Below are 10810 nucleotides of genomic sequence, written 5' to 3'. Positions count from 1 at the left end.
TGGGACTTCTCCATCTTTCTCAACTTGAGGAGTTGTCATTATTATGATTTAGAACTAAATTCAAAGTACTAAATAAAAGCCAGTCAGATTAACTTGTTATGACATAGGTTTATATTTTTTTTAAGGCTAGAGAACTTCAGATTATAAACCAGATAATCTTTTAAAAAGTCCTTCAAGATACATTAGTAAAACATTTTGGTTTTATGAGTCTGGGGCCTAGGTAGTATTCCTGTCCTATAACTAACATAATATTATAAATTACCAAATTTCTTTCCCTTCTTTTTGTTTAAATTGTCACACATTTACACAAACAATTGCAGGTCACAGAAAAATATTAAAAATGATTAAAAACTGAAAAATAATAGGACCAAAATAGTAGTGCCAGCTCACTTTCAATAAAATACTAAACAAAGTACAAGCCAATGAAATTCAGGTAAATTTAAATGATCACCATCTCCATCTAGTTTATTTTACTCGAGTCCTGCAAAGTACTTTGCTATTAGAATATCTCAATACATAAAATGTGATACAAATGGGCCTAATATGAAAACTTACATAAAAATCTCAAAAGATGCTGAAAAAGCATCTGATAACTTTCAACATAAATTTTTTTCTTCTTTATTTTTCTCACATCAGATGGGTAATGTACAGATGTCGTAATAAGATGTGAGGGAGGCACATCTCACACCTAAGCATAAAAACCTAATCATCATGTTTACGAATCACAAAAGGATCTCAACATAAATTTTTTGAGGGGAAAACATACTAGAAAATGAGGAATAAATATGTAATTCTTCAACATGATCTCTAAAATCATTTATCTTAGTGGTTACACATTAGAAGCATGTTTATCAAAATCAGAAACATGAAAATTACACACATCATTGCTATTACAAAGTTATGGTAATGATTTTCTAGAAGTTATAGCTGATTCAATAAGACATGAAACAAAAACAGAAGTCTAAGTGCTTTTCCATTGTAGCACTCACTATATTTGTAATTAAATAATGATTATATGGTCACTTGTCATCTCCCTTGTAAAAACATAAGCTCCATAAGAACAGGAACTAGGTCTGTATTATTTATTAAGGAATCTCAATGCCCAGAAAAATACCTTTACAAGAAAGTATGAAATAGATATTTATTAGATGAATGAAGTAGAACTTCAGGGTATGGCTTAGTAAGAAGGTTAGCAAATCCTCTCCCCAAAAGCAAGTGCGAAGCTAAACAAAAATGACAAAAACAACTATGTCTATGCTCTTGGAATCTGCCAAAGGCATAGCCAATTGGAGAAGCATTTATGCTTGAAAACCTGTGGAACTGTGAAGATTAGTAGGAGCTTAGGACATTTTTTACTGGGACAACTCCAAAGCTCCTGCCAGCCTGGTTGACATGGATGTTTTGTGAGAGTGGAACAGGCTGTGACAACTAGTAGTTTTGCTACCATGGTCATGCTGGGCACACGTGATTTGGAGAGGTGGGCCATGCCCATGCAGCAATGTCAGTAAAAGTAACAGTCTTGGCAGAGGGTCAGTGGAATTGACCAATGATTTTTCTAATCTGAGGTTTTTGTTGGGACAAGCATAATATCAGCTAAGGCTACACATATCCACGACAGAGACCAAGATGGCCCAAGCCCCTCTGCATACTACTGGCCAACACCGAGGTTGCACATACAGAGAAAATGTGCAGAAGAGTCTGGTGGGAAGAAAAATCTGGAGGAAAATTGAAAACAGCCTGACGTTTGTACTCTTCCTACATAGAAATCCATCAACAGAGAACCGAAACCTTATTGGCTCAAGTGTTTTGAGTATAGTGTCTGCCCAATCATTGGCCAACCACCAGGCTACACAGAAAGAAGAATGATCCCTCATAAGTCCAACATAAAAACAACAATAACTTAAAAAAAAACAAAAAGGAACAGAGACATAAGCAGCCATTGGGAAGACCAGTTTCACAGGTTTGGCCCAGGAAAGCTACTCAACAAATAAAACAACAAAAACAAATATCAGAAAAGAAAACCATGACCCAGAGTTGCTGTATTATCAAAATGTCTAAATTTTCTTTCTTCCTTTCTTTTTCTTTTTCTTTTTTTTTTTTTTTTTTGAGACAGAGTTTTGCTCTTGTTGCCCAGGCTGGAATGAGATTCTCCTGCCTCAGCCTCCTGAGTAGCTGGGATTACAGGCATGTGCCACCACACCTGGCTAATTTTGTATTTTTAGTAGAGACGGGGTTCCTCCATGTTGGTCAGGCTGGTCTTGAACTCCCGACCTCAGGTGATCCACCAGCCTCAGCCTCCCAAAGTACTGGGATTACAGGCATGAGCCACGGCGCCCGGCTCTAATTTTCAATAAACAACGTTATGGGATATACAAAGAAATAGGACCCATATTCAAGGGAGGGGAAAAAAGCAGTTAGTAGAAACTGAATCTGATGTCTCATTTGTATCCTCTGCCTTCCCCAGCTTTTCTTGATCTGACCTCTGCAAACCAGCCTTCCTTGGTAGGTAGAGTTAGACAGTGTAGGAGACAGAGGCACAGAGGAAAGAAGCAGGTTTCTATTCTCCTCTGCTTTGGGCCGTGTCTCTGGCCACATCTCCTATGAGGTTCCAGTCTCACTGGAAAGCCCTAGCTGCTAATACCAGCTTTTCCTTTTGTCCTTCTGGCCCTAGAGATGGAAGGGCTGCCTGATGTTGTTATCTCTGGGTTTCCCCACCAACTCATTTGCTCTTTATCCCTTCTAATTTCTTTGTAGCAATTTCCCTACAAATTCCTTCTCAACTGTCAAGCAATCACCCATTGATAGACCTTTGTGTCATTTCCAGCCTTTTCCTATCTAAAAAAATGCTTTAAAGAATAGCCATGTGCATGCATGTTTTTATGCTTTTGCCAAGTGTCTATTTGGGATAGATTCTTAGAATTGAGATTGTTGATTCAAAGAGTAAATGCATACGTCTAAGCAGCTTAAAGAGGCATTGTTGTTTCAAGCGAAAAATATCTTCTTTAAATATAGTTTTATTAAAAAGAAAGTAATTAAGAGAGAGCTTTGAAATAGCAAGACAAGTGAATCTCTTTGGGAAAAAACGTATAATAAAAAAACTTCTGACTGTCCAGAAGAAGTAGCCTCCCATGCAGGTGGAGTGAAGAGAGGAGAGAGAAACTTGCTCTTGATTCATCTTTAGTTAGGAGTGAGAAAGGTGCCTGGGAAGAGATGGAGAGACCATTTGTGAAAGAAGCAGCCCTGTGAGGCATTACATATGCTTGGCACTGTATAATTAGGGTGATAGCATCTTTTGATGCATACTGTATAATCTGTTGCCTTGGCTAATCAGAGTCACTGAACCCCATTTAAGATGGAAAGTGGAATACTGAGTTGAATTCCTATGTCAGAAGTTGAGTAAAGATAAGTCACACCCTCTAATCCATTTAAAAATACTTAGCAGGTGATTCCAAAGACAGAGCTACTGAAGTCCCCATGTTATCCCAGGGGGATGTGCAAAAACAGACAAGAATTAAGGAAGCAGCTCTACAAGCCAGCAGAATTGACCTGATTCTCCAGAAATGTTTCTGCATAGGGCATGGCCACAACCCTGGGGACTGTAGTTTTCCCTGTATCCCAATTGGGGTTAAAAAGAGAAAGAACAAAAACTGGGAGCAGGGGAAGGGGATTTTGGTTTCCAAGGGGTAAGGCACAGAAGCAACACTGAATCCTTCTCCCGTCCATCTCCCTTTTACTCCACCCTAAGGATGAGTCCTAAATAAAAGTTTGATCCAAAGGCCTTTGGGATAGTGAGAGAAGCTTGCAAGGAGGAAAGGGTCTCTGTATGGACATTATCTGCTTTATTCAGTTCTTCTGCTCCACACTGTTATTTGCTTAACACTGTAGGATTCTAGTTATTTTCTTTCAGCACTTAAAGATGTCACTCCATTATCTTCTCTTTGCTTGGCAGCTCACCAATGCCTTCAAACAGATGGTTTTTTTGTTTTATCTGGCTTTTCTTGTTTTCTTGGCAGGAGCATTGGTCTATAGCAAGCTACCCCATCAGAATTGCAAGTCAAAGCCTCCACTCTTAATTACTGAAAATGTACATGCATTAATATCTAGTATTATAGATCCCTGTTCCAGTTTTGTTTTAAAAAATTTATAAACTATTATTGCCTATTTGTCCACATGAACTTTAGCATCTCAATATTGTACACCTTCCCATTACTAATTCTACCAAATGTATACATTTATTTGTAGACAACTTTTATGATATTGAGAATTCTGTATCCAGAAGCATGGTATCTATTTTTATTAAATTGTGTATTTTTGTTACTTTTGGAACTTTATTTCAGTTGGTTCTGAATATTTCAAATTAAGTTTAATCCTGCATATTTCAATTGTTTTTGTCAGTGGGCTCTTTTTACAATTATATGTTCTGCATTGTTGAATATATACAAAATCTTTAATGTTGTATATGCCATTTTTAACTCATCATCTTAGTAAATTTTTATTAGTTTATTTCCTTTGGTTTTCTAGGAAAAGAACACAAGGAAATCATAACTTTGTTATGTCATTTCCAATAATTACCAACCTAATTCATTTCCATGGCTTGTTTTTTCTAAAACTTTCAGAACAATGTTAAACCATAGTCGTCACAGTGGTTATCCTTCTTCTCTACTTCTCTTTAATGGGAATCCCCTAGGATTTTATGATAATGTGTGCATATTTCTCATGTTAAACAAAATTATCTTCCTATTTCTAAAAAAATTCTGTCCAGAACTAATATTAAATTACAGCTGCCTCTTGAACAATGCTGGGGTTAGTAATGCTGTCCCCACATGCAGTCTCAAATTCACACGTAACTTTTGACTCCCCTAAAACTTAACTACTGATAGCCTACTGTTGACTGTAAGCCTTATGAATAACATAGTCAATTAGCACATATTTTGTCTGTTATATGTACTATATATTGTATTATTGCAATAAAGTAAGCTAGAGAAAATAAAATGTTATTAAGAAAATCTTAAGGAAGAGAACATATATTTACTGTTCATTAAGGGGAAATGGATCATCATAAAGATCTTCATTCTCATCATCTTTACACTGAGTAGGCTGAGGAGGAGAAAGAAGAGGTGTTGGTCTTGCTCAAGAGTAGCAGGGGTGGAAGAAAATCTAGATATAAGTGGACTTGCACAGTTCAAACATGTAAATTGGGTAAATTGTATATGGATGGGTTCAAGGGTAAATTGCATATGAATGTCTATTTAACATCTATTTGAATATGATTTTTCCACAATGAGATGTCACCTTACACCTGTTAGAATGGCTATTTTATACACACACACACACACACACACACACACATATATATATACACCAAAAAAAGATAACAAGTGTTGGTGAGGATGTGGAGAAAAGGGAATCTTTGGACACTGTTGGTGGAAATGGAAATTGTTGTAATCACTAAAGAAAACACTATGGAGGTTTCTCAAAATATTAAAAATAGAACCACCATATAATCCTGCAATCTCACTTCTGGGTATACATCCAAAGGAAATGAAGTCAGGATTTTAAAAAGATATCTGCATTCCCATGTTTATTCCCACATTATTCACAATAGCCAAGATATGGAAGCAGTCTAAATGTCCATCAACAGATGCATGGATAAAGAAAATGTGGTGTATAAATATATATACCCTATGGAGCTATGGTCTGAACGTTTGTGTGCCCCAAAATTCATATGTTGAAATCCTAACCCCCAAGGAGATGGTATTAGAAGGTGGGAACTTTGGGAGGTCATCAGATCATGAGGGCAGACTCCTCATAAGCAGGATTAGTGCCCCTATAAAAGAGATCCCAGAGAAATTCATTGCCCTTCTGCTCCTGAGGTTACAGTGAAAAGATGACACTTACCAGGCATCAGATTTTCTGGCACCTTGACCTTGGACTTTCCTGACTCCAGAACTGAATGAAATAAATTCCCATTGTTTATAAGCCGCAGAGTATTTTGTTATAACAGTTCAAACAGACTGAGAAAGTGGAATATAATTCGGCCTTAAAAAAGAAGGAAATCATGTTATTTATGACAGCACAGATGAACCTGGAGGACATTAGGCTAAGTGAAATTAGCCAGACACAGAAGAAAAAATACTACATGATATCACTTACATAATGAACCTAAAATGGTCAAACTCATAGAAGCAGAGAGTAGAATGGTGGTCCCCAGGGGCTGTGGGGAGGGGGAAATTAGGAGGTATTAGTCCAAGGGTACAAGGTGTCCCTCGTATAAGGTGAATAAGTCCTAGAGATCTACTTGAAAAAGCATAATGTCTACAATTAACAATACTGTATTGCATATGTTTGCTAAGAAAGTAAATTTTATGTTGTGTTCTTATCACAAAAGATAATAAATAATTTTGCATAATTTTGTATACAATACTATATTGCAAAATTTTGCTAAAATGGTAAATTTTATATTAAGTGTTCTTAGCACAATAATAAATAAAGAGGGCTGGAAGAAAGAAACTTTTGGAAGTGATGGATGTTTTTGGATGAAAAGGATGCATTTCCAGTAAAATGTTTCTCAAATTTGACCATGTATCAGAACCTCCTGGAAGTTTCATTAAAACACAAACTACTGTTGATGTAGGACTTTTCTTAGTCACTTTCTCAGGTGGAGACCTCCAGCTGGCAACGCCCCTGTCTGGGACTTACTCAGGCACCAGATCACTGCAGGAAAAGCACCATCCACTCAGCCTGCTTGGCAGAGCCCAACCTGCACTCTGGTACAGATTCTCCTATTGCTGCAACTGCACACTCAGCCCCTGGTGAGAGGGGGTGTGTGAGCAAGAGAGTGCAGGGTCTAGCTGGCCTCTCCAAGTGCTGGCACAGAAATGGGCTCTGTGTGGTACTTGTGGCTGGACCAGGCACGTCACCAGCCACTCCCATAGTGGACTCCAGTGTCCAGAGAAGGGGAACACAGTGGCACCCAGGCAGGGGTGCCCTCGACCCTGAAGCCCCAGAGGGGGTGCTACAGCATGATAATTAACTCTTTCAGTCACATCATCTGCAGCACGATGAACAATGGCATGTTAACAGCTCTGTCAGCCCCTTACCCTGCTCCGGCTCATGGCTCCAGGGTTGGCTCAGCCCCACCACTGCTTCCTGTCATGTGAGGAGGTTGCCCTCCACTGGTGAGGGCAGAGGGCTACAGTTGTTACAGCCTTCTGTGTACCCACATTCACTGGGTCCCAAATTCTTGTCCTGCATCCAAGAAGAATGAGGTCACACTGGCAATTGAAGAGTGAGGAGGGTGGAGAAGAATTTTATTGAGCAATGAAACAGCTCCCAGCAGAGGGTGAACATGAGGGTGGTCCCTCACCCGAAATTGGGTGGTTTCTCTCTCAGTGTGTCTGGGTCCGAGGCTTTTATGGGCTCAGAATGGGGAGTGTGTGCTGATTGGTTTGCGAGTATGTGAAAAAGGTTAAAATAAAGGCACCACTCAAAGGTGGGCATGACAGTGTAAAAAACCAATTAGGGAAGGTAGTTATATTTAAATAGGTGAAGGGTAGGGAGAAATCAGAGGAAAGTGCACCAAATGGGAAGACAGGTTCTCAATTCAGTCTGTGAATTTGACTTGTAGCTTGGCGTCAGGCTTGGCTTCAGGCATTTGGCTGCCTCCTGCCACTATCACTGTGCTCCACTCCCAGAGTTTCTGACTCAGTGATCTGGGGTTACAACCTGAGATGTTGCATTTCTTTTTTTAAAATTTAATTTAATTTAATTTTAAGTTCTGGGATACACGTGCAGGACATGCAGGTTCGTTATATAGGTAGGCGTCTGCCATGGTGGTTTGCTGCACCTATCAACCCATCACCTGGGTATTAAGCCCCGCATGCATTAGCTCTTCATCCTAATGCTTTCCCTTCCTTCACCTCCCTCGCCCCAAAGGCCCCAGTGTGTGTTGTTCCCTCCCTGTGTCCATGTGTTCTCATTGTTCAGCTCCCACTTATAAGAGAGAACATGCAGTTTGGTTTTCTATTCCTGCATTAGTTTGCTGAAGATAATGGCTTCCAGCTCCATCTATGTTTCTGCAAAGGACATGATCTCATTCCTTTTTATGGATGCATAGTATTCCATGGAGTATATGTACCACATTTTCTTTATCCAGTCTATCTTTATTGGGCATTTGGGTTGATTCCCTGTCTGCTATTGTGAATAGTGCTGCAATGAACATATGTATGCATGTATCTTTATAATAGAATGATTTATATTCCTTTGGGTATATACCCAGTAATGGGATTGCTGGGTCAAATGTTATTTCTGGTTCTAGGTATTTGAGGAATCATCATACGTCTTCAACAATGGTTGAACTAATTTACATTCCCACCAACAGTGTGAAAGCATTCCTATAAGCAGTTGCATTTCTTTTTTTTTTTTTTTTTTTTGAGACGGAGTCTCGCTCTGTCGCCCAGGCTGGAGTGCAGTGGCGCGATCTCGGCTCACTGCAAGCTCCGCCTCCCGGGTTCACGCCATTCTCCTGCCTCAGCCTCCCGAGTAGCTGGGACTACAGGCACCCGCTACCACGCCCGGCTAATTTTTTGTATTTTTAGTAGAGACGGGGTTTCACCATGTTAGCCAGGATGGTCTCGATCTCCTGACCTCGTGATCCGCCCGCCTCGGCCTCCCAAAGTGCTGGGATTACAGGCGTGAGCCACCGCGCCCGGCCAGCAGTTGCATTTCTAACAAGTTTATGGAGGTATTGATGCTGCTGGTGTGGGAGCAGTACTTTCAGAACCACCGTCTAGATTCTAAATATAAATCCTAAGTTTAACTTCAGAATAAATTGAAAACCAAAAACCTAAATGTAAGAGCTAAACCTATAAAACTCTCAGAAGAAAACAGGGGTAAATATTTGTGACATGCAAACTGCCAAATAAAACATTAGCAGGTTGAATTTAAAAAAAAAAAAGGCGCTCCAAGGATTGATCAACATTTTTTTAAAATAATTCATGACATTCACTGATCAGATAAGAAAAGAAAACCATACAAACGTATAATCATCCCATTAGATGCCACAAAAAGGTGTTTGAAGTTTTCAAGAGAAAATGATAGGTTAGAATTTGGAGATAGCAAGTGGAAACTGTTTTGCTAACCAATTTGGCTTTTCAAGGAAAGATAATCTAAGAGTTGAAGGAGGACACAGGATCAAGGGACAAAGCGTGTGTGTGTGTGTGTGTGTGTGTGTTTGTGTGTATTAGATGAGACATACTCAAACACATTCATAGGCTAATTTGGAAGTGGCCAGTAGAAAGAGGAAATTGGAATATACTAGAGAAGCTATTGATGGAGTAAGAGTCCAGAGGAAATGAAAGGGTCTCAAGAATGGAGTTTGAACAACAGATAGGCTCACTCAACAGGGAAGGGAGTAAGAATGGGTGATTTGAGAAAATTCAAACTTGTTCACATTCATTTTTCCTATTTAAAAAAATGAAGCAGGAGGTGAAATCAGGTAAAAAAAAATTGGAGGTTGAATTTGGCTGTTAGCAATTCAGTGGTGGCCTTCAAGATGAGTTGCCATGGACTGATGGTGGCCCAGAATCCAGTAAGCAAAGGAGTGACTGGGGAGAGGTTGGGGAAATTGTTGGGGGCCCGGGGGGCGGGGAGCAGGCGAGAATGTGGCAACAAGTGCAAATTTTTCTTCCAAAGATGAAGACTGAAAGGGGGATAGGGAATTAGAGTGACAGCTATATTTCAAAAGAAAACTCCTCAAATTTTAAGACAATTTCTGAGTATTCAAGAAAGCCATACACTGGGAGAGAAGATATCATTAACTGACACATGATGAAATTTGTTGTTTTGTTAGTTAACAAAGCATCAGGCATTGCATTGTAAAGGCACAATAAACTACAAATTACCTGTCTCTCATTCAAAGGAAATAAAAATTGGCACCACGACTCCAGCAAGTATGGAAATGTAAAAGCTTAGGGTTTCTGAGCTTTCCATTCAAATCAAGGTTTTCTTAAAGACTGAATGCAGCTCCTCATTCTCCATAATAACCACCTCCACTTGGCCCTGTTCTACAATCCATAAAATGGGCTTCTCTGAATAGACAAAAGAAAAAAGAACAAAACAGACTTTTGAAAGTTACATCTAGAAGTCTGATTTAGCAAGCAATCCGGCTAGTGGGCCCAAATGCAGCATTTTTCAACTTTCCACTAAAAAGCCTGTGAAGACATAAGGGGAAAAAAGACAACAATTTCATCAACTGGGAGTGAAAATCAATCTATCACAAAGATCTTACAGGGATATAATTGGATGACACAGCCCACACGGGCTTTGTTAACAGAAATAGCACAAACCTGTTGGGCAACATTTTTTTTGAAAAAGAGAGGAAAATGTGGTTTCCCTCTCCCAGTGCCTGTTTCCTGATTGGAAAGTTCAAGGAGAGTATCAGAAAATCCAAGCTGCATTATCTCTTTAGAGCTGGGGCTGATTTTTGAGCATCTATAATGCTTTGTTTCTCTTCATCCCACACCTCTACCTTTCCCTAAACAATATAGTTCTAAAAGAATTCATTAGGTTTCATCAATTTCTGAAAACAACAGGTTAAACATGTGACAAGAACTAATTATGGTGAAGAAATCCTGGAAGTAGCTACATAGAAGCAATTGAAAATTCTAAAGTCTCTGATAAAAGCCCATGCTAACACTGTTGAAAAACCAGCATGGAGTTACAAGATTGCCCCCTAGTCCCTCAGAGACATATTAGGTGGATTAGTAATGCTAGGAGCTGGCATCTTAAAATACTTTCTAGTTGTCACTTT

The 10810-nt window shown here is 39.2% G+C and overlaps 1 non-coding gene across 1 annotated transcript; it reads right to left on the bottom strand.

Moving 5' to 3' along the window:
- Positions 1-630: 630 nt before the first annotated feature.
- LOC112208281 (small nucleolar RNA U13) lies at positions 631-734 on the bottom strand. Its single transcript, XR_002942695.2, has one exon. It is a non-coding gene; the product is annotated as a small nucleolar RNA U13 (small nucleolar RNA).
- Positions 735-10810: the final 10076 nt, after the last annotated feature.

The sequence above is a fragment of the Pan troglodytes genome, chromosome 12 (genome assembly GCF_028858775.2).
Source record: "Pan troglodytes isolate AG18354 chromosome 12, NHGRI_mPanTro3-v2.0_pri, whole genome shotgun sequence".
Classification (NCBI taxonomy): Eukaryota; Metazoa; Chordata; class Mammalia; order Primates; family Hominidae; genus Pan; species Pan troglodytes.
The sequence above is the reverse complement of the archived record's forward strand: the minus strand, read 5'-3'. Positions and strand labels throughout refer to the sequence as shown.